The sequence below is a fragment of the Podarcis cretensis genome, assembly GCF_951804945.1.
Source record: "Podarcis cretensis genome assembly, chromosome: 13".
NCBI classification, from domain to species: Eukaryota; Metazoa; Chordata; class Lepidosauria; order Squamata; family Lacertidae; genus Podarcis; species Podarcis cretensis.
In genome coordinates, this window is record NC_137182.1 from 4,574,073 (window position 1) to 4,595,992 (window position 21,920).

The following is a 21,920-nucleotide window of genomic DNA, read 5'->3' on the forward strand; positions in this document are numbered from 1 at the left end:
GAGTTCTGGTTCTGAAAAGTGCTAGGCTAAAACTTTGGAGGCCTTGCTGGTCTTGTCACAGGTGGATCTCACCTTATAAAAACTCCCAGGGGCTGATGGTGAAGGAAATTGGGCTGACAAATGACGGCTAATGACTGTGTTTGACTTCAGTTTTAAATGTAATCATAACAGCCATTCAGGACTAGTACTTCCCATATGCCTGTGTTACACCTGAAGAGTTGGAGAAAGCACCATCTGTGGTGTCAGCACTGCTCTGGCCACATTCGTGCACCCAAGCCATTCCTTGAAAGAGCAGTTATCAAGTGGTGGATGTGAAGAAAGGGAACCACCACGCAGACTTCCAAGGAACTGAACCATGCCATGGCTGATATTCCACACACAAAACCCTGTGAATGCCACTCCATCCCTTTAGCAGGGGTGAAGTTGCCACCATATCACCCCCACCCCCAACATTTCTCCAGTGGAAATAGAGACACCCCACACACCCTTTCTTGGGGGAGGACACAAGCTTGTTGCTCCCAGACTTTGGAACTCCCTTCCTGCATTGTGTTTCTGCGTTGTAAATTGCCCTGTGATCATCAGATGAAGGGCAGTATATAAATTTAATAAATACATAAAATAATAATTCAACCCACCCTGCCAATTCTGTCCCAGCACATTGGATTTGCCAGGGACCTGCATAGGCCAGACTATCCTGATTGTGTCCCAATTGTGTTTTTGTATTATTCCAAACCTAGCCCCCCCCTAGGCAGGCAGGAGATCTTTTGCTTCTTTTGCGTATATAAATTTCCCCCTTCTCTCCAAGCCTCTCAAGGCACCATTCATGGTTTTCCATTTCCCCATGTCATCTTCACAACAAGCCTGTGAGGTAGGCTAGGCCGAGAGACAGTGACTTGCTCAAAGTCTCACGTTGAGCTTCATGGCTAAGTGGTAATTTTAGCCCTGTTCTCCCAGAGCCTAGAGCTTAGAAAATATCTCACCACTTTATTCCATACTCTGGAAAGACCTTAAAGTGAATGAGCTGGAGGAGGGAAACAAACTTTCCCCATAGGTTTGGGAGTTTATGGAGCCACTGGTTAACAGTTATGTTTGGTACCTTTTCATTGTCCCCTGCTCCACCCAGTGCCTTTTTTCTGGGGGGACACATACCCCTAAACATTTTGTGAATCTAAGTCTGGTCTCATTGAGGGGCAGTATTTCAATATGAGAAGGAAAATGAGAGTACCCCTCAGTGGCGTAGCGTGGGGGGTGCAGGGGGGGCCGGCCGCACCGGGCGCAACATCTGGGGGTTAGGGTTAGGGGGTGCAAATCCACGGGTTAGGGGCGCAAATCCACGGGTTAGGGGGCGCAAATTACTTGGCCCCAAGGAGGCATCTAATTCCCTTTTCAACTAACCACTGTTTCTCTTTTTTTCTGAACTAGGACAAACAGTGGTTAGTTTAAACTACAATTTATCCCACAAGCCATGGCTTCATCTTGGCTTGTTTGGAATTGAAAGTTGGAAATGGAATCAGATTCTTCCAGTCTCCTCAGTCATGCCAGAGGAGACGAACGGAGGGGTAGCAACTGTTCACACAACACAGAATTATAGTGAGGTCATTATGCACCATGCCATGTGAAATTCCACCCTCACACACAGTTCAATATTTGGAGGAAAACGAAACCTGCATCCAGGCCCCCACAAAAAACACATGTACATTAATGTTAATGTACAGAGGTGGTTCTTAACTGTGTTTCTCCCAACAGCATATAAATTTTTCAGACATCCTTGGTATGGTAACTTGGGTTTAAATTTCACTCACTGTGCTTCAGTCAAAAGGAAATTTTCTGTGTTTCTGGGAGAAAGAGTTAAAATCAGGAACCAGCTCTGTACAATTTGAAGCTCACATGCTCTGCCCTTCAACCCTGCCTTTACTCGTTGCTTTTAGATAATCAGTATGTTTTGTTGAATAACCAGCATACTTCCTAACATAGCTGGAAAGAATTTCATAATAGAGTTCATTCATTATTATTAAAAACACACACATAACAGCAAAGCTTGTTTTCTTACATCATTTCAATGAGCATTTCAGAATTAAATGGCAATCATAAGACCGCCAGCCTACACACGAGGAAGTGGTTTCCTCAGGCTTGCCAGATTAAAGAGTGACATCACATTATCTTCGTCAGTACAGATTCCAGTTCTTCGATAACAGGCAAATATGGAAAATAGCTTCTTGTGTCATCATGTCAGGTTCTGCTTTCCACTCTTTCATTTATTTTTTTTAAATGTACTTGCCCTAATCTCAAAACCTGACCTCCCTGGAAATACTGCAATGAGCAACCGCCCAGGCCAAAGCTTGGGATATGAAACAAATGGTAGAAATGTTCTCAGTTCTCAGTGCTGGCTTCTGCCGCAGCTGGAAGGGGGGAAAAATGAGTTGTGGGTTTCCCCTTTCTAGGGTTTTGGTTTTTTTTTTTAAAAAAAGTTGTTTTTCCGATTCCTGTCAGACACTCCCACCCCCACACACATATACACACAAAAGCCAAATGAACACAAATCGTGCTTTGCTCCTTTTGTATCAGCGGCTGCTTTCTCAATGGAGGTCAGTAGTTCTTGCCTACCGTACAATAACTAGCAGAACAATCCACTATGAAATCTTAACTCGCTGATATAGGAGTCAACTCCTAGGGGCCAAGGTCCCTTTGCCCCCCCCCAACAAAAAAAAAAAAAAAAAACATTTGAAGGGGCTGGGGGAGCCCCAAAGTTGATGTGCATTGCCATTCAAATGGTGTGTGTAAACCATGTCATGTGATAGATTATGTGGGGGCAGGGCTTACCTGGGTCCCCCAATATTTTATTCAAGTTGGCACCCTTGCTCACTGACACTTACACCGTAGCAAGGACATTTGGCTCATCCTTTTCAGTGATTTGGATCCTGAGCCAAACTGAGCCAATCCAGGTGGTTCAGGCTTTTGGCAAATCAGACTGAGAGACTCCTATAAAAATAAACTTTACCCCCAAAAGTATATTGAGACTGCGCTGGATCAGCCCATCCAGAGTGATTTGGGGCTGTCTATTACTTCCCTTGATCTGGACAGTATAGTTCTGTTGATGTAGCCTAGAATAGCACTATCCTTTTTTTTTTGCTATTGCATCACCCTGTTGACTCATGTTAATACTCCCATATTAAGAGCTCAGATTTGTCTTGCTTGTTTCCTATACTCTGTGCATTGGCACAGAGATGGAGGCAGAGAAGTGAGCCTTCTTTACTGCCTCATTGCCATACACTAAACATGATGATATGGTTCCACTTGTGCTCAGTCAGGTTAAAAGCACACTTTTTGCCACTTGTGGTGTACCCAACCCTTAGTTCCTGGGCATGTCAGTTGTGCAGGGCAGGTTCCACAGCACCAGAGATTGTGCTCAGGGGTAACCATTTTAAGAGCCTGAAGGGTCTCACTGTTAAACGGTGAGATGGGGCTTCAAAGGGGTCATCTACTCTAGCTGCTGGGAAGAAAAAAACAGGGCACTTAAGAATACATTGAGTTCCATTAGTTTCTGGGTGCAGACTATCTGAATCATTCCACCACACCTGGAGGGGAAGAGTCCAAACTTCACCAGGATGGTAGGGTGTTATCCACCAGCACCCCCATCTTGAGAACACCCCTTCCTCTATCTGGAGCAAAGAGCAACTCTTGTGTGCCAGATCAATGAAGTACGCACAAATGTAGCAGGGATGTTAATCTTCAGTCAATTACATAATAGATGGTGAATATCTATCCTACGTGGCTCCAAGTATAAGTCTCTTAGCAACCACAAGGTCTCGTAGAGTCCTTTTTCATTCTCCAATAGTCAATTCCCATACAACAGGGATATAATTCAAAAATACATGGACATCTGCAAACATCAAGAATTTCTCCAGTAGAAAATTAATATTGTTATAGCTTTGCTGTAACAGGTGGTGGTGTTCAGTCTGGATGATAGTCATAGAGCCTGTATATGTGAGGTTAGAATCTATGAGGGGAAACCTGATGAACCAGCCAAGCCACTTGCTTTGTTAAGGTAATGTCCTTGGTTGGCCAGTTCAGTACTGCCATTTACTTGCCCCTAAAGGTTGCCATACAGACAAATGGGTGGGCCTTTCCCCACTTCACCAGGTTGAGATGCCATGTCATCTTAGGATGGAGAATTATAGGCCGAGGTCGGGGGAGGCTGCCCGTGAGAGTTTGACTGGTGCTGGAAGCCAAGGACAGAGGGGCACGTCTTGCTCTGTGATGTCTTGGGGCCTTCCTGGAAACCAAATGCAGAGGCAAGTTCTGTGTTAATGCTTTGGGCCCCTCCATCCTATGCTCAGGTTGTATTTATGTGTAAATAAAACTATATATCAAAGGGACGCAGGTGGCGCTGTGGGTTAAAGCCTCAGCGCCTAGGACTTGCCGATCGAAAGGTCAGCGGTTCGAATCCCTGCGGCGGGGTGCGCTCCCGCTGCTCGGCCCCAGCGCCTGCCAACCTAGCAGTTCGAAAGCACCTCCGGGTGCAAGTAGATAAATAGGGACCGCTTACCAGCGGGAAGGTAAACGGCGTTTCCGTGTGCGGCTCTGGCTCTGGCCAGAGCAGCGATGTCACGCTGGCCACGTGACCCGGAAGTGTCTCCGGACAGCGCTGGCCCCTGGCCTCTTAAGTGAGATGGGCGCACAACCCCAGAGTCTGTCAAGACTGGCCCGTATGGGCAGGGGTACCTTTACCTTTACCTTTTAAAACTATATATCACAACAACACCACAGTCTTCATTGACCTTCATTCCTAGGAAACCGAACCCTGGGTCAACCCTCAGGACAGCAATACCTCAAGAGCCGCATCTCCCCATAGGAACCAACCCAGACCCTGCGATCTTCATTGAAGGCCTTCTCCATGTGTCTCCTCCATGAGAGGTCTGGAGGGTGGCAACACAAGAAGGGGCATTTTCTGCAGTGCCTCCCCACTTGTGGAATGCTCTCCCCAAGGAGGCCTGTTTGGCAGCTTCCTTATACACCTTTAGGTGCCAGGTGAAAACATTCCTCTTCAACCAGGCCTTCGGCGGATTAACAGTCAAACCCTTTTTTTATTGTGTCTGGGGGGTGGGGTATTGTGTTGTTGTTGTTTTGCTTTTGTTTCTGTTTCATTATTTATTTTGTGTTTTCCTTTTGTATTTTTATGCTGCAAACCACCCTGTGACCTTCGGATGAAGGGTGGTATACAAATACAATTAATCACAAGAATCACAGGCATCCCTGGAGTCTCTCACTGCTTGGAAAGTGGGGTCCGTGCAACAATATGGACAACTTCCAACCAAAAAGATGCTCTCACTCGACAAGCCCACATCATGTACCCCAGCATTACACCTCCAGCATCTACCTGAATTAGAAAACAATAGCTTCTTGAAAAGATGCTGTGGAGTCCAGTGTACCCAAAATACTAATTTTTGCTGAATCAGCTTTAAATATATTTTAACATGATCAGCAGCATTCCTTCAGAAACCCATTTGCTGTTGTTTGCATTTTAAGCCTTCTATGAAACACTATGGAAGAAATAGGGGTTTTATTTGCATCATAACCTGGCATAATTTATAGGACCCACTTACGTATTTGCAATGGGCAGAATTTACCAGTGCATGACACAGTTGCTTTGTTGAAGATCATGTGACGGATCTTTCCTGAATATTACAGAAACTCTGCTTTCCCATTGGATCAAAAGATCACACTGCTGTGACAGACAGCTTGAATGTTTCGGTCTCAGACAAATGAGGAAGACTGCTGGAGGGCCAAATGAAACCCAACATGACAAGCTGCGTTAAGCAGCCTATAAGCATAAACTTTAATGCTGTTAGATATAAAGTATTGCAAGAGCTTTTTAAATATATATTTCTGGTACTTGTTTGGTTTTGCTTCCTCTCTATCAACCATGGGTCTTTTATTAACCATTTATCTTAAATGTTAAGAACCAAACACTTTTTATTGCAAAACTCCTTTATTTCACAGTGATAAGCAGAAATAGTACAGTACATCGTTACACAACAAAGTTGTTCAGCTCTCAAGTATTAAATGTCCTCTCTACCAAAACCTATGCTATGCCTTTTACTGAAATGTCTTCATTCTAGTAAATAATAATGCCTTTAGCTGATATTAATAAGGTATGGTTGGAAATTATAACAAATTGTTATTAATCATAAATGCAAAACCAAGAAGATATGATTAATCCAGCTTGATTAACAGAGAGTGCAAGGGTGTGATCTCAAGCATTGCACGAAGGGGCAGCTATGGATTTGAGGGTGACTCAGAGCAAGCGTTGATTCATCCCCCTTCAGAACGGCATTCCCTTTTTCAAATTGTCACTTTTTACTTCAGCAGAATGCATTCTGTTCAATTCTTTTCACTCCTTTCCCTGAGCCTTGGAGCGTTCACTGGCTCCCACAGCTTTCTCTAGAAGGCCACTTTAACATCTTATGCACAACGGAGAGCCCACTGCAAAGTTATCAGTTTATTATTCCTCTCTTTGTTTCTGTCCAATGGGAGCTCACACTTTTAAAGACTCAAAAAGGTAGTTTTTCCATGTGCCCTAGGGAAGACTGCATATGAGTTCAAGAATCCTTGGCCTACTATCCTGATGAAATATTTATCATACTAAAGGTTGCCCTGTGATATAATAATATATTGCAAAGTTTTCTTTCCATGAGCATTATGCATTACGTAGTGCTCAGCCCTTTGAAGCTGCTTTGGCTGATAGGGCCGTTTTGTACATTACCTTTTTAGATATATGTCTAATAAGCTTTGTGCATACTATGAAAAGATATAAAGTGTAAATGTGCAATAAATGCTTGTGTCATACAATAATGAGCAGGGCTACAGCTCCTGCTTTGAGTGCCCACGTCGTACCAATCCCAGGTTTGCCCCTGCATCTTGTGACAAATGGCCCTTAAGGTAAAGGTAAAGGTACCCCTGCCCGTACGGGCCAGTCTTGACAGACTCTGGGGTTGTGCGCCCATCTCACTTAAGAGGCCAGGGGCCAGCGCTGTCCGGAGACACTTCCGGGTCACGTGGCCAGCGTGACATCGCTGCTCTGGCCAGAGCCAGAGCCAGAGCCGCACACGGAAACGCCGTTTACCTTCCCGCTGGTAAGTGGTCCCTATTTATCTACTTGCACCCGGAGGTGCTTTCGAACTGCTAGGTTGGCAGGCGCTGGGACCGAGCAGCGGGAGCGCACCCCGCCGCAGGGATTCGAACCGCCGACCTTTCGATCGGCAAGCCCTAGGCGCTGAGGCTTTAACCCACAGCGCCACCTGCGTCCCATTAGATTTCACCAATTTTGCGTGAAATTGCTAAGCTAACCAAACTTTGCAAGCTGTCCCTAAAAGTGGCCTCCACACCACATGCTTGAAGAGCAGTCCATCGAAAGCAGTTTTTGGGTTTGTTTTTAGCAATCCGGGAAACCACAAACCAATTCGCTTAACGTTAAGCGCACTTAAACCGGGCCTCTTGCACAGTGAGCATTTACTGTGGTGTTGCCATGCTTTTTTCACTTACTTTTGAAAAGGCAGCTCCACAATGTCATGAACGAAACATCCCCCTCTCATTTTGTGTGTGTGTGTGTTGAGTTTTATGTATAAGAGCTCCAAAAATACAACTTTTTAAATTATCGAAGGAATGGCTGTGCAATTTCTCCAGGTGCAGGTGACCTCTTGTGTTGCTGCTCACCTGACTCTGGCACACAGACTATTTCCAAGGCTGCTATAGCCATTTGTTTTCCCTCTCCTCTGAAGGAATCAACCCTTCTCTTTTTAAATACCAGTGCCTTCATATCTGTTTCTTTCTCTTTTCTTTCTAAATTGCAGTGCCACGAGAGTTGGGGAAGGAATCATGATCAGGAGTACAGTGCAGGGGGGAGGGTATATCTGACCCTTATCACACACACAGGTCTCAGTCACACACACAACCCCCGCCCCCTGCCGCCACCCAGCATTTGGAGTTAGGGAAATGGGGGCTGTCTGCTTTGTTACAGACAGCTGGGAATGTGGAAAACTGTTTTCATTCCCTTTTAAAGCAGAACAGCCATTATTGGGTGCTGCTAAATAATCAATACCTGGAAACATGCCCGGCACATGCATCTTGGAGGAGAGGCCTGACGTAACATTTACTCTAGTGTCAGGGGTGATACACAGATATATATTGCCCACAATTCTGCTAGCACTGCTGCCACCATGTCTGTAGATAGAGATGGCAGTAGGAGCAAAGTTGTGGACAGTGCTGCGCTTTGGCCATGGTTAAGAGTTCCGCTTCTGCTGTTGAAGGATTTTAAACTGTTAAAAACAATACTCTTTTTGAGATGACAGTGACCCTAGAACCGCACACGTTACTCAAAGTCATTTGCAACCTTTTTGCAGAGACAATAGCAAACAAGGTGTGCCAAAGGCCGGGCTGACGTGGTATAAGGGAAGCTTTCTCGGTTGCCATGGCAGATACTTCAAGAGAAATGTTGACCCAGCGTGCGGCAGCTGTGAAAAGGGCAAATAACTTGCTAGGGATTCTTAGGGAAGGGGCTGGAAATCAAACTGCCTTTAACTTTACACAAATGCCTGACGTGTCCACACTTGGAATAACATGGGTCACCATCTTCCCACCTCAGAAAGGATATCACAGAGCTGGAAAAGCTGCAGTCAAAAGGATCAAGGAACCAGGAGGCAGTCCCTACAAAGAAAGACGTCCAACATTTAAGAATGTTCAGTTCAGAAAAAAAGAGCATCATAAAGATGTTTGTGGAATTGTGCAAGGTGTGGAAGAAGTGGATAGTGATAAGTTTTTTCTTCTCCATTTCTCATGATGCCAGAGTGGAGGTCACCCAGTAAAACTGATTAAGAGCCAATTTTAGGACAGACAGAAGAAAATATACAGAACACCTAATTAATATATGGCACTCACTACCACACAGTAAAGGCTATTAGTCACAAGAGTTTAAAGAGGATTAGACAAACTCATGGATGAGGGGGATACCAATGGCTATTAATGGCCATGGCTAAATGCCACCCCCAGGATTAGAGGCAATATAGCACTGAATCGTAGCTGCCAGAGAATAGCAGTAGAAGTGACCCATTATCTTCAAGCTCCGACTGTCCACATTAGGTCACTTTCTGCTCCAAGACCACGTTCTTGCAATGGAAACCCTCAGCTCAGCAGATTGTTCCTTGACAATCAAGCCACATAGGTTTGAATGTGCACACAAACATATCACTGTGTCTTGATACAGTCATATCGCTGAATGTGTTTCAATAGTCATGCCTTCTCAAGAGCTTAAAAAGTTGATGCGGCACCCACAGACACCGCTGTGCTTTCCAGCAGCACCCTACTCCCCCCATGAAAGGTCTCAGTAGGTATCTCCTCAGAAATTCACAATGCACAATACAGTAGACTGCTCGGTTTCTGTTTGTACTGGCTCAGCCTCTCCTTCATTGAACACAGCACATTTCGCTGGCTGCCAGGACTGGACACTCACCCCCCCACACCCATTCTGAACTAGTAGCTAGTGCACATTTTCTTCATAGAGGGAGGGGGGCAGCATGCCCAAACCATTTTGTGGCCCTGTCATTTTGTGTTAGGCCACACCTGCATGGCAGCCATTTAATGACTGGAGGCCACGGCACCTTCTCCAAATGTGCCTGTTGGCTCAGAAAGATTGGCAACCCATGTTTTAAGACCTCACATCACAGCCAACCATTTGGCTCATTATTTCCAAAATACCATGGAAATTTCTGTGTTGATTCCTCCATTGTAGGGGGTTGGACTAGATGACCCCTGGGTCCCTCCCAACTCTAAGATTCCACAGCTCCACCATTTGTGCATTTGAATCATGCCTCTCCGTCCATGCACTTTCCCGGGCAGCCCCTGATAAACACTTGCCTGGTAAGATAAAATAAAGACTTGTGGCAGCCTGCCTTTTTCTTTCCTTTCCGCTTTTGTGGAAATGGGGAATATGGTGAATAAAGCTTAGCATGAGCAAGGTTATTTTGATTACATATTTCTCTGTTGAGCTTGTAGCTATTATTACCTAAATCAGTGCCAGTTTGAGGCAACTATAGTGCACAGACACAAAAAAAAGCATTCTAAACAGCCCACAAAGGGAAACTATGTTTAGTGATGAAAGTGAGAAGAGAGTTGCTTTAGACTGGTATGAGTAATGTTAAGAAACAGCTGGGAAGGAATATTAGGTAATCACACACACAGACTGGGAACTGGGAACATCAGGCTAACATTACTAGTATAATTTTGTACGCCCTCCCCTTCCCACGGATATAGCAAGGCAGAGGCCATGATGTAGTCGGGTCTTCAGATTTAGTAGCTATTGGGGAAAGCAGCGTGACTCATCACTTTCTTTCGTAATTTTAACTCAGTCCTTCAACTGCAGTTCCTCCTAAAGACTGGAGGTAATGAGAAAGAATAAGAAATGGAGACAGACACAATATGCTTAGTGTGTAGTAGTGTGAAGACTGTTTGAAAGCTCAATGTACATTTTTGTGTTGCTTTGTCTGAGGCCTGCAACAACAACAACAACAACAACAACAACAACAACAACTTTACATTCTTTCCATATTTCACAGAAAAGCAAAGCACAACAGTTCAGCCTGCTCAGTTCTTCCCCTGCCAACTACAGATGGGCAGAGTAACCCTGGAATGTTATATCATGTAAAATGTTGACAGCAAGACAACAAATACGGTCATTTTCGAAAGGAAAGAAAGAGGCTAAATTTCCTGTCAGGATTTACTTGTAAACGTACTTTCTGGGAGACGGTGCTCATATGTCATTGCAGGGGGTAGGGCTGGATGATCCTCAAAATCCCTTCCAACTCTACAATTCTATGATACAGGCTTCCCCGCCTGTCAGCTGCGCAGCTCAAGACGTGAGCAGGAGGGGCAGCGGGGCTTCCTCAGCTGACGTGCAAGGACACGGCATCGGCTGCTGCACTACCCTGCATGTCAGCTGTTAGGCGGGGAGGCTGAGCAGACTCAACAAAGCCCCACTCCACCTCCAGCTCGTGAGGAGACCCTCCCCGGAGCTTGAAGAGGACATCCTCTTTGGGCTCCGGGGAGGGTCTCCTCATGAGCCAGGATTCTACAGGGTGCCCCCCACTTCCGGGTTCCACTTCCAGGTTCCTGGTACTGTCCGTGCGAGCAGTTGAGTGCAAAGAGGAAGCTGTCTGTATAGTATCTGCTGAGATTTCTGTTTCTCAGTCTATAACATGTGAGAATTGATGCACTAATGAAGAGGTCTGCGGCGGTAAAAACAAAATGTACACACACTTTAAAAAGGAAGGTACGCAAAGCCCTTGTGTAACTTCCCAAAGCCTATGGACAGCTCCCAGGTATCATAGTGAAAGATTGGAGAGAGAGAGAGAAAGAGAAAGAGAGAGAGAGAGAGAGAATGGATTACAGTCAGACCTCGGGTTGAAGTAGCTTCGGGATGAATATTTTCAGGTTGTGCTCTGCGGCGACCCGGAAGTAACGGAGCACATTACTTCCGGGTTTTGCCACTCATGCATGCGCAGACGCTGAAAATGACGTCACGCGGAAGCGGCGAATCGCAACCCGCGCAGACATGGTTTGCATTCGCTTCAGGATGTGAACGGGGCTCCGGAACTGATCCCTTTCGCATCCAAAGGTACCACTGTATATCTTGTTCAGAATACAAATTCTGGGAAGACACAAGATCTACCCACCCGGGAAGAATGGCAGATGAAGGTGATGGACTTCATGGAACTGGCGGAGATGACTGGCAGAATCCGAGACTAGGGAGAAGAGTCGGTGGAAGAGGATTGGAAGAAATTTAAAGTTTATTTACAGAAACATTGTAAAATTAAGGAATGTTAGAAGGAGGCTGGAATGAAGTTATGTGGCTTTAGCGGAAATATTATAAAGGATTAAGTAAAAATAGATTGTTAATGGATGAAAGGAGGAAAGGTAAAGTTACATTATATTAAGATAAATTATAGGATAAAAATTGGGAAAGATGGAAAGGATTTGCTGAAATAGCTAACCGAACTAGAATACAAAAAAGGGAGGTGCGAGGAGGTCAAGGAAACAAGTAAATGAAGGTATGGGAAGGTTCGTTGTGTTTTTTAATTGTTTCTATTTTTCTGTTTTTCTGTTTTTTTTTATTATTATTATTTTCTATTTTCTTCTTTTTTATTGTGATGTGTTGTTATGTTTTTGTTTAATTTGAAATTATCTCTTTCTCTTTTTGTAACATTTTAAACTTTAATAAATATTATTTTAAAAAAAACCAGAATACAAATTCTGCTTTTTTCTGCTTCCTGATCTATATATACAATCTGTTAATAGGAAGAAGAAAATATTTTAAATCCGTTCTTAAAGGTAAAGGTAAAGGTACCCCTGCCCGTACGGGCCAGTCTTGACAGACTCTGGGGTTGTGCGCCCATCTCACTTAAGAGGCCAGGGGCCAGCGCTGTCCGGAGACACTTCCGGGTCACGTGGCCAGCGTGACATCGCTGCTCTGGCGAGCCAGAGCCGCACACGGAAACGCCGTTTACCTTCCCGCTGGTAAGCGGTCCCTATTTATCTACTTGCACCCGGAGGTGATTTCGAACTGCTAGGTTGGCAGGCGCTGGGACCGAGCAGCGGGAGCGCACCCCGCCGCAGGGATTCGAACCGCCGACCTTTCGATCGGCAAGCCCTAGGCGCTGAGGCTTTAACCCACAGCGCCACCTGCGTCCCTAAATCCGTTCTTAAGGAAACAGAAACATATGATGGAGGGAGGAATTGGGAATTTATTTGAAAATAGGGGTGGAGGGCATTCCTAGTAAGGATGATTCCTTCCACTGGCTATGAGGGGCAGGATCTTCAGAACTGTTCAGCTCCTGCCCCCCAGACTGACGGGCAAGAATGAAGACAACTCCTCGATCCCAAATCCAATGTCTGCAGAACCTGGCTGCCAACCAGATGAAAACAACAACTTCAAACCAGAGAAACAGCAAAGAAGGAGACCTGGTCTTAGACAAAACAAAACTGGGCATACACCAGTACTCTAAATAATGTGTGCAAGACAGCAGCAGAAGTCCTACTTCAGCAATCTCACTCCAGAAGGGGGAAACACAGAGAAAGGAGCGGTGCCCTCTGTCCCTATCTTCAAATAGAAATTCTTATTAAGTACAATTTCCATTTTTGCCAGATAGGGACAGAAGACATTCCTCGTAGATATATATCAGAGGAGCCTCCTTCAGACCTGCTTGGGTTTCCTCTGCCTTTACTTACTGCAGCAGAAACCCTCTGGAGAAGCTTTCTGCCAAAGGCTCCATCGGCTGATGAAAGTAAATCTATTCTGGAGTGTTTTACAAAAGTGTGTGGCGAGGCCCAAGTGGATGCCCAGCAAATATCTATGATAGGAAAACTACACCTGCAAGCGGCTGCGGCAGCTGCTTCCCTGAAAGGGGGAGCAGTCATTCCAGAGGGAGCAGACTTGCACATCAAGAAATCATGGCTGTGGACACATTTATACCTTTGGAAGCCCCCGAAAATGCCACAAGGAGGGACTCTGGTTTCCTAAATTTCACTGTTGGATCCAAATAAAACTGCAGGGCACGACTGACATCCAGTGAATGTCATATATGCTCTTGACAACAAGATGGAGGGGTTCAGAGGGAAGGCAAAACCACCTGGGCACAGATTTCACCTTGGGAATAAAATCAGGATCAGGGCAGAGGACAAGCTTATATTGATGGAATATGCAGGGTTTCGGGGGGGGGTATGCTGTCTGAAGATAGCAGTTAGCAGTTACGCAGTGCATTTCAGGTGTGCCACACTTATTACCGCTGTAAGTCTTACAACAGTCCTGTAAGAATCTAGTATTGCTATGAGAATACCTGAAATGGGGAGCAAAGAAGGCAGAACAATGGATTGCTTAAGGCAACTGGATGACTGCTTGAGGTGATATTTGAATCAGGAACTTCACAATTCACACTTTTAGCAACTTATGCTCCATTAACTCTCTGAAAATATAGCACAGGAAGCAGGGGTGCTGGGTTCTGACAGCTAGCTAATTTACAGATCCTATCCATTCTTAGGGTTTGTTCCACATGGTACAAGCTACATGGAGAGGTAAGTAAATAAAAAATGAAACATACTGCTGTTGCTGTATTATTTTTAAATTGTCACATGAAGGGGAATCCTCCTTATTTGTTCTCCCAAAATATTACTATTTTGCCTCATTTTATAACTAGGTTTGCTCCTATATTAAAGTGCTTTAGAGAGGGCATATATACAAGTATGCCTGGCCACAAGAGGGTTAAAATATCCTTTCAAGTAAATATCCTATATAGTACCAGGTAAAAATCACACTTTTAAAGCTAACACAGTGGAACTAACCTATTCAGACACAACAAGTCTTCCTTAGGGGAATATGTCTCATTCCAGGGTTCATTCCTGGTTTCACATAGTGTGTCATGAATTTCTTGTTCAAAGAAATGTAAAACACATCCGTTTTCTGCTTTGGAGACAAACTGTGGTGCCAAATATCTTAATTTCAAAATGCAGTAGCTAAAAATAATTAAGCTTCATATAAAGCCCAGTCACCTCTGTGCTATGATTTTAAATGTCCACTTCAAATTCTTTCATTTTGTAAAGAATCTTGCTGGTCAATTGTCATTTTTAATATAACGCCCATCCATTCATATTATTGTTATTGCCAACTTGTACTGCGATTTTCACTAGCAAAAATGCAACCAAAGCTGACTAGTGAATACTAGCGGTCATTCATTCAGCCTGAATCCTCTGAAAATTGCAGATTTTGATAAAGTTGCAATTGGCTTTTTTAGCAGAAAAGAAGCAAGTGACTCACCCCAAGCCCTGGTTTCACACAAATACTCAAACCAGGAAGCCCAAAGAGCTCTCAAAGGTCCCATCCCTCTTTGTTTTGTACTGAATGTAGAGCTCTGTGTTTTCAAGTTTGTTTATGATCATTTTTACAAAACACGATTACATGAGAACAACTCAGGATGACAGAAATTGCAAGCCTCTGCACGTTTACCTAGGAACAAATTTAGAACAGTGTCGTTTACGTCTAAGGAAACATGAAAAAGATTGAGGCATAAGTGGCTTACAACAAAGGTTTATTCTTAGCAGTTGGCTAAACTGGAAAACTGAGAATATCAGATTTTATTTTCCAAACATAAATTTCTGAGACCAAAGGGAGAAGACATCACACTCAGGGCCCCCTCCACTGCGCTGGAGTACAGGTCCGGCTGAGACCCCCCCCCCTCCATTTAACTACCAGTGCGGTTGGTAAAGGAGCAGCCCAGGGAGAAAAAGCCCAGGCAGTGTGTGCTTAAAAATGGACAATAACTTCCAGCCCATAGCTTCACAATAAGCCAGCTGCCTCTGGGGTCACCAAAAGGTAATAGTACTACTCCCCTTGGCAGAACTGTTGCAGAACCAGGCATTGGACTTCCCAGACCCCAACCCATACAAAGAAGAGACCAATAAGACTGGGTTTGGGTTAAAAACAGGCCACCACTTTATTGAATACAGATGAAAGAGGTTTGGTTTGGACAAGGGGCAATCTAAATACTTCCGGCCCGTCCGCCGGAAGTGATGCGTGGTCAATCAAGGAAGAGTTCCTAAGACTTACATCCAATAGGGTGACCCCCACAGGGACCGCTGTCTGGGGGAGTGCCTTTGGCCCTGGCCCCCTGGACACGCAGACGTGGCCACTCTCCCCAGATCCCTTTAATGGGCTACCCCAGAGTTTGGAGGGGCAGGCAAGGACTACAACCTCCCCTCTGTCCCAAACAAGGGATTGCCCCAATGCTCAACCAGTTGTGACAAATTGCTATGAGGTAGGCAAAACAGGTCAGTGCTAATTAGCCCAGTGGGCAAATTGCTACCAGACCCCGTAAAGAATGGCGACCACCATAGCCACAGCAAAGTCATTGCCTATCAGCATAAACCGGGGGTGGGGGGGGGGAACCCGGCGCAGGAAGAAACAGGCTGTGCCCCAGGTGTGGGCTGCTTAAATGGGCAGGGGGCGGATCTGAGGGAAGCCCACTGTCGGCTCTATTGGCTCCACCCCTGGCTCCGCCCACATCCCAGCCTGCATCCCCATTCGCCAATGTAGAGGGCAGGCTAAGATCCATCTCCTGATAGGCAGCGGGGGCATATGCCCGCTCCACCTATCAGGAACGGCACTGCTGTTTGAATTCCACCGTCGGGTAACACCGCTGCACCAAGAGAGGTGAGCGGACTTGTATTATATAAGGTTACTCAGGGCTGCATCCCTGCCATTCCTCCCAGGGGGTACAGAGCAGGCGGAGGCGTGGCTGGTGCCCGCGGGGGCGTGGCACGCCTCCTGGGGACATGGCACACCACCTGCAGGGGCATGGCGTGGCACACCACCCATGGGGGCATGGCACGCATCCCTGTGGTGTAGCACACCACCCACGAGGGCGTGGTGCACCGCCCACAGGGGTGTGGCACCCAGTGCGCGGGGGTGCGTGGCACATGTCCAGGGGGGCCGCTGCGATGGCACCTTACCGGAATAGTGGCTGATCGCTCTGTACTTCCGTTCCTACCATAGCTGTCAACCTTCCCTTTTTTTGCGGGAAATTCCCTTATTCCAGTGCCGTTTCACGCTGCTTCCTGCTGCTATCCCGGATTGTTAGATATCCCGTAGACTGTCCCCGGGACAGGTGAGGCTGCTGATCCCTTATTTTCAAATCTGAAAGTTGACAGCTATGGTTCCTCCGCCAGTGATTTCCCTCACCATTAACTCCATGCAGCTTCGTCTTCTCACCTCGTACAAGCTGCCTTTCCCTTTCCCAACCCCAGACCCGAAGCCACTTCTCTCTTCTGCTCCGCAGTCCCACTCTGTGTCCGTGTTCACCTTCACTCCCAGGTCCCTGCCTCTTCCCTCCCCTTTTGTGCAGCCCCCTTGCACCCAAACCATCCCCACGGTCACCTCCCCCATCTTCCTCCTCCCGCACGTTGCACCTGCTAAGCATGCTTTTTTCACTTTCCGCCCAGGTCTTAGTGAGTTTCTCCTTGCAGAAAGTTCCAAGCAGCTGACACCAAAATTGACACTGCCACTTGCCCTGTGCTTCCTAGGCACGGGTCAGATGTTTCTGCCTTGCCCCGCTCCTTTCCCAGGGAAAACCCGCTCTTTAGCTCTAAACCGGAACAAACAGCTTGGAGGAGTAGATAGCGAAGGCCTAAGGTAAAGGTAAAGGGACCCCTGACCATTAGGTCCAGTCGTGGCCAACTCTGGGGTTGCGGCGCTCATCTTGCTTTATTGGCCAAGGGAACCGGTGTACAGCTTCCGGGTCATGTGGCCAGCATGACTAAGCCAATTCTGGTGAACCAGAGCAGTGCACGGAAATGTCGTTTACCTTCCCGCCAGAGCGGTACCTATTTATCTACTTGCACTTTGACGTGCTTTAGAACTGCTAGGTTGGCAGGAGCAGGGACAGAGCAACGGGAGCTCACCCCGTCGCGGGGATTCGAACCGCGACCTTCTGATCGGCAAAACCTAGGCTCTGTGGTTTAACCCACAGCGCCTCCCGCGTCCCTAGCGAAGGCCTAGCAAGCCCCAAATTAACAAAATCCATCCCATCATTTCAGACTCAAGTTAGATTTGGAATCGGGGTCACTTTGCTACATGCAGACCACATAGGGTATCGGCACCGAATTACTTAGTCAAAACGGAATTTAAAACTGAAGCCTTTTACTGTTGCAAATAAAGGTGCTAAATTTAGCGCCTGTTCCCAGGACTCAGTTAAGCTCCTCTTGATATAATACGGTCACTGCTTTTCAGCTACGCAGAGCTATAAACAATGGCCAACAACTCTGCTTTTATTTAAAACTTGAAGGGGGTTATTATTTTAGCAAAGGCTTTAAGAAATCCTACCTATCAGAAAAATGCAGCTTGTGGAGGGGAACTTCCTGTTTTCATATTTGGCTCCTGTTTCCCTCAGTTGCCGGTTATTAGGCAGTTAAATATGAAATGTATTTTTAGCTCACTTGTGCCTATTATACAATCCCTACCACAGCTTAAAGAGCTTACAAATTGAGAAAATGTAATTACCGTATCAAAGATAAAGACAAGGATATACTTAGTCCCTTTGAAACAGCCAGTTTGGTTGTTTTGGGCTGTTGTCTCTTTTTTTTAAAGGGGAAGTAGATCAATTTTTAGATGGCTGAAAATACTCAACCATTTAGCCTAAAATAATATTTTATTTCAAAATGTCGTATCCGATTCAAAAAGGTTCCCCCCCCACACACACTAGCTAAAGCATTAATCAATTGATTGAACTTAGCTCTAATAAAATAGGGTTGATTCAACTAGTGAAAAGTGTTTTTTTTTTAATCAAGTACAAAATTCTGAAATAAAATGCTATTTTTAGGCTGAATGGTTGAATATTTTCAAAACTATAAAATGGACAGGGGGTTGGACTCGATGGCCCTTGTGGTCTCTTCCAACTCTATGATTCTATGATTCTATGAAGAAAAGAAAGTGCAATTGCTTATGTGGCCTCTAGTTTACCTAGTAATAAAAGTTATTTTCAATTTATATATATGCGCTGCATTTTCCACAAACCCAAAATTTGTACCCAAAGCAGTTTACAGAAAATAGAGAGTCTACAGAAACAGAATTGTAATACACGATAAACTACAATATCAAATTCAATTGTAGAATTATTAATTCAACCATTAACAATTCATTTTAAAAAAATATTAAAAAGTGAGCACAGGTTCACCATTATTGACCGTTTGGTCAATTAGCAACATTAGGTCAATTAGCAATCCATTTATGTGGCCACAACAGACCACAAGTTCTCCTCACAGTTCTGCCTGTGAATTTTTTTATTAAAGTTATTCATAATGCAATAAGATATAGAAGACTAATCCAAATAAAACACAAAAGCAGCTACAAAAAACACAAATCGAACGTAGAATGCGGAGTCCTCTCTTAAAGGTAGTTCTTAAATTTCTGTTCCTCCCATCCAGTTCTTCCACAGTGCAGGAAGAAGCTTCCTCCTAAAGGTTCTCAGGGCCAGAGGTTGGGGCAAGGCAGGTGGAAAGAGCCATCCCCAAATAACAGATCCCTTATGCAATGCAGAATGAGTGTGTTTCTTTCAAAAGCATTTGCATTATTCCACACGCTGGGATTTCCTCATTCTCATGTGAGAGTCTGGGTGAAAAGTAGAGAAACTTTGATATGTGATTTAAAAAAAAATATGAATTTTATTAGTATTTTCCATACAACAACAACACGCAATATATCAAAAAATAACAATATGCAACACACAAAAATCAACATTTGAAAACTAAAAAAACAAACAAAACCAAAAATCAAATCCATATCTTACAAGTTAATATTATAAACACTAAAACAAGTCATTGACTTCCACCAATCTCACAGCACCTCCTTTATCTCCCATTGTGTCTTCCTGTTTTCTTTATCCTCTCTGTCCTAACATCTAGATATAAATCCTTCTTTCATATCCTTTCACTTGATATGTGATTCTTATTCCCCACACCTTGTCCACGTCATCAGGAAATGACATTGCTATGATTACCTTCGTCATTAATTCACTGAGACTTAAATCACTGCATGAGTGGTATTTGGGATTTGCTGGGCGCTGGGCAGTGCTTTAGGACAAGCTGGGGCTGTCCAAAAGGGATGAGCACCACTTGAACCAAGATGGAACCAGATCAGAGGTGTTCACCTGTTGATCCTAGAAGCCTCTGAGCCATAATAGAGGACATAAACTGGGAATGCAGCTGCTGCAAAACAGATGTTATGTCAGATACCATACCTACCCTGAAAACTGAAAATTCTGCATAGGATAAAAGGATGTCACATAGAGGAGGGAGAAAGGTTGTTTTCTGCTGCTCCAGAGAAGCGGACACGGAGCAATGGTTCCAAACTACAAGAAAGAAGATTCCACCTAAACATTAGGAAGGACTTCCTGACAGTAAGAGCTGTTCGACAGTGGAATTTGCTGCCAAGGAGTGTGGTGGAGTCTCCTTCTTTGGAGGTCTTTAAGCAGAGGCTTGACAACCATATGTCAGGAGTGCTCTGATGATGTTTCCTGCTTGGCAGGGGGTTGGACTCGATGGCCCTTGTGGTCTCTTCCAACTCTATGATTCTATGATGACAGGCCATCATGCCCATCGTGGGTCAATGGCCTGTTTCCCCAATCTTTATTTAATATTTTAATTAATTGAAATACCCACTTACCGGAAAAGATTAGCATATTAACAGCACACTCCTCTTGCCCCATGGGTGCAGTAACTGGGATCAGAATTACGATGGCCCAGGTGCATACTTGCATATTAAGCAGTTTGGTCTGTGCTAAATTTATCTGGGGTATCCATACATGCAAACCATCAAGTGATGTTGCAGCCATCAAGTGATGAAATGCCATGTGTGAAGCAGTCATTTCCTTCCATTCATGTTGCAACAGTATGTTAGTAATTCCAGGAGTGGGGATATGGATATACTTGCTATTTGCTGAGATAAACTGAATAGACTGATTAGACTGCTAATTGTTAAATGTAAGTCTCCCCCACCCCTTTCCCCAGCATGAATAAAATGACACATTTTAGACAGACTGTTCAGGCTCTTTCTTTTGCCAGTATACCCAGCAAACAGTCTTTTGGAAGAAGCTGAGTTTCTGTTGTATGAATCAGGCTTATCTCACTTTTAACCTGTTCCCATAATAACTGTATTTTGGAATATATCTACATGGAGGTGTGGAGAGAAAGCTGCTGTTTTTTTCCCCTGCAAGCATTTTTAAATAGCTATCAGCACTTAATATTGTGGATCATTGTACAATTGTGAGGCGATACGTTCTACTGTAGTTGTAGAAAGGCTATTCAACCCAATTTTGGCCTTTCATTTTAGAACAGAAAAGCTGCTTCCATGTGATTGTTCCTGGTAGACAGAATGGCTCTTTGTGACGCAATACGTCAGAAATATGTCATTCTTTGATGCAGACTTGAAGGGCTAGGCTGGAAGAACAGCTTTCATAGGAAAAAGGAAAACAGTTTTGTTTATACAAGGAGCTATGCAATCTCTCTGGGGCTTCAAGAACTGTAATGATGATGATAATCTACATAGTGTTCTGTTATTCATTTTTGAATGATAATACTATACATTTTTGAGAGAGAAGTTACCACTACTGCTCACAATAGATACTAGTCTAAACCTGTGTGTGTTAAGTGGAATATAAATGGAGTGGTTAATGTGTATAACAGCCAGCCATTGTGCACATTCACCAGGCCTCATGGAGAACATACACATAATCCTTCAATGAAGAAGGAACTGTGTACGTTTACCAGTCAATAGACATAAACTTGCCTTTGGGCAAAGTACACATCTCAGCTGAATTTTGTATATTATCTGGCCCTTATAGATAATTCCCAACAGGCCTTGAGGAACATGCATATCCTGTTTTGTACACTCTGTGCACATAACTCCAGTCAGTCTGCAGAGTCTCCAATAAACACAGTGCAGTCATGCCATGATGGGTTAGAATTTTGTTAATTCACCCAAACAATATTAAACTTTAGATGCATTATTCATCTTGCAAAGACTCATCTTGCTATCCCCCTATAACTGTCTTCCCTCTCAGTCTGCATTGACCATTCCACCTGGTCATTAATTTTGGAAGTGGTTATCCCTGAATTATCTTTCCTTTGTTTGTCCTTTACATTCATTGTGTTGGTCATATAGGAATTACACTCAACTCATTTCTCTTCCTCTGTAACTCAGGAAACATGATCACGGATTTCTTTGCAGCCAGTACAGTGGACCCTCTTGTTATGTACCGCTCTGGATACGTAACTTTTGGGTTACGAACACGGCAAACCCGGAAGTATATACTTCTGGGTTTCGCCGCGCA

At 44.6% G+C, this 21,920-nt stretch overlaps 2 protein-coding genes across 3 annotated transcripts in view; one reads left to right on the plus strand and one right to left on the minus strand.

The window, feature by feature from the left end:
* Positions 1-21,920, plus strand: part of LOC307201050 (uncharacterized protein) — a 136,431-nt gene that overhangs the window by 98,570 nt on the left and 15,941 nt on the right. The window lies entirely within an intron of this gene.
* Positions 1-21,920, minus strand: part of LOC307201049 (uncharacterized protein) — an 86,792-nt gene that overhangs the window by 48,269 nt on the left and 16,603 nt on the right. The gene's annotated exons all lie outside the window — the stretch shown is intronic.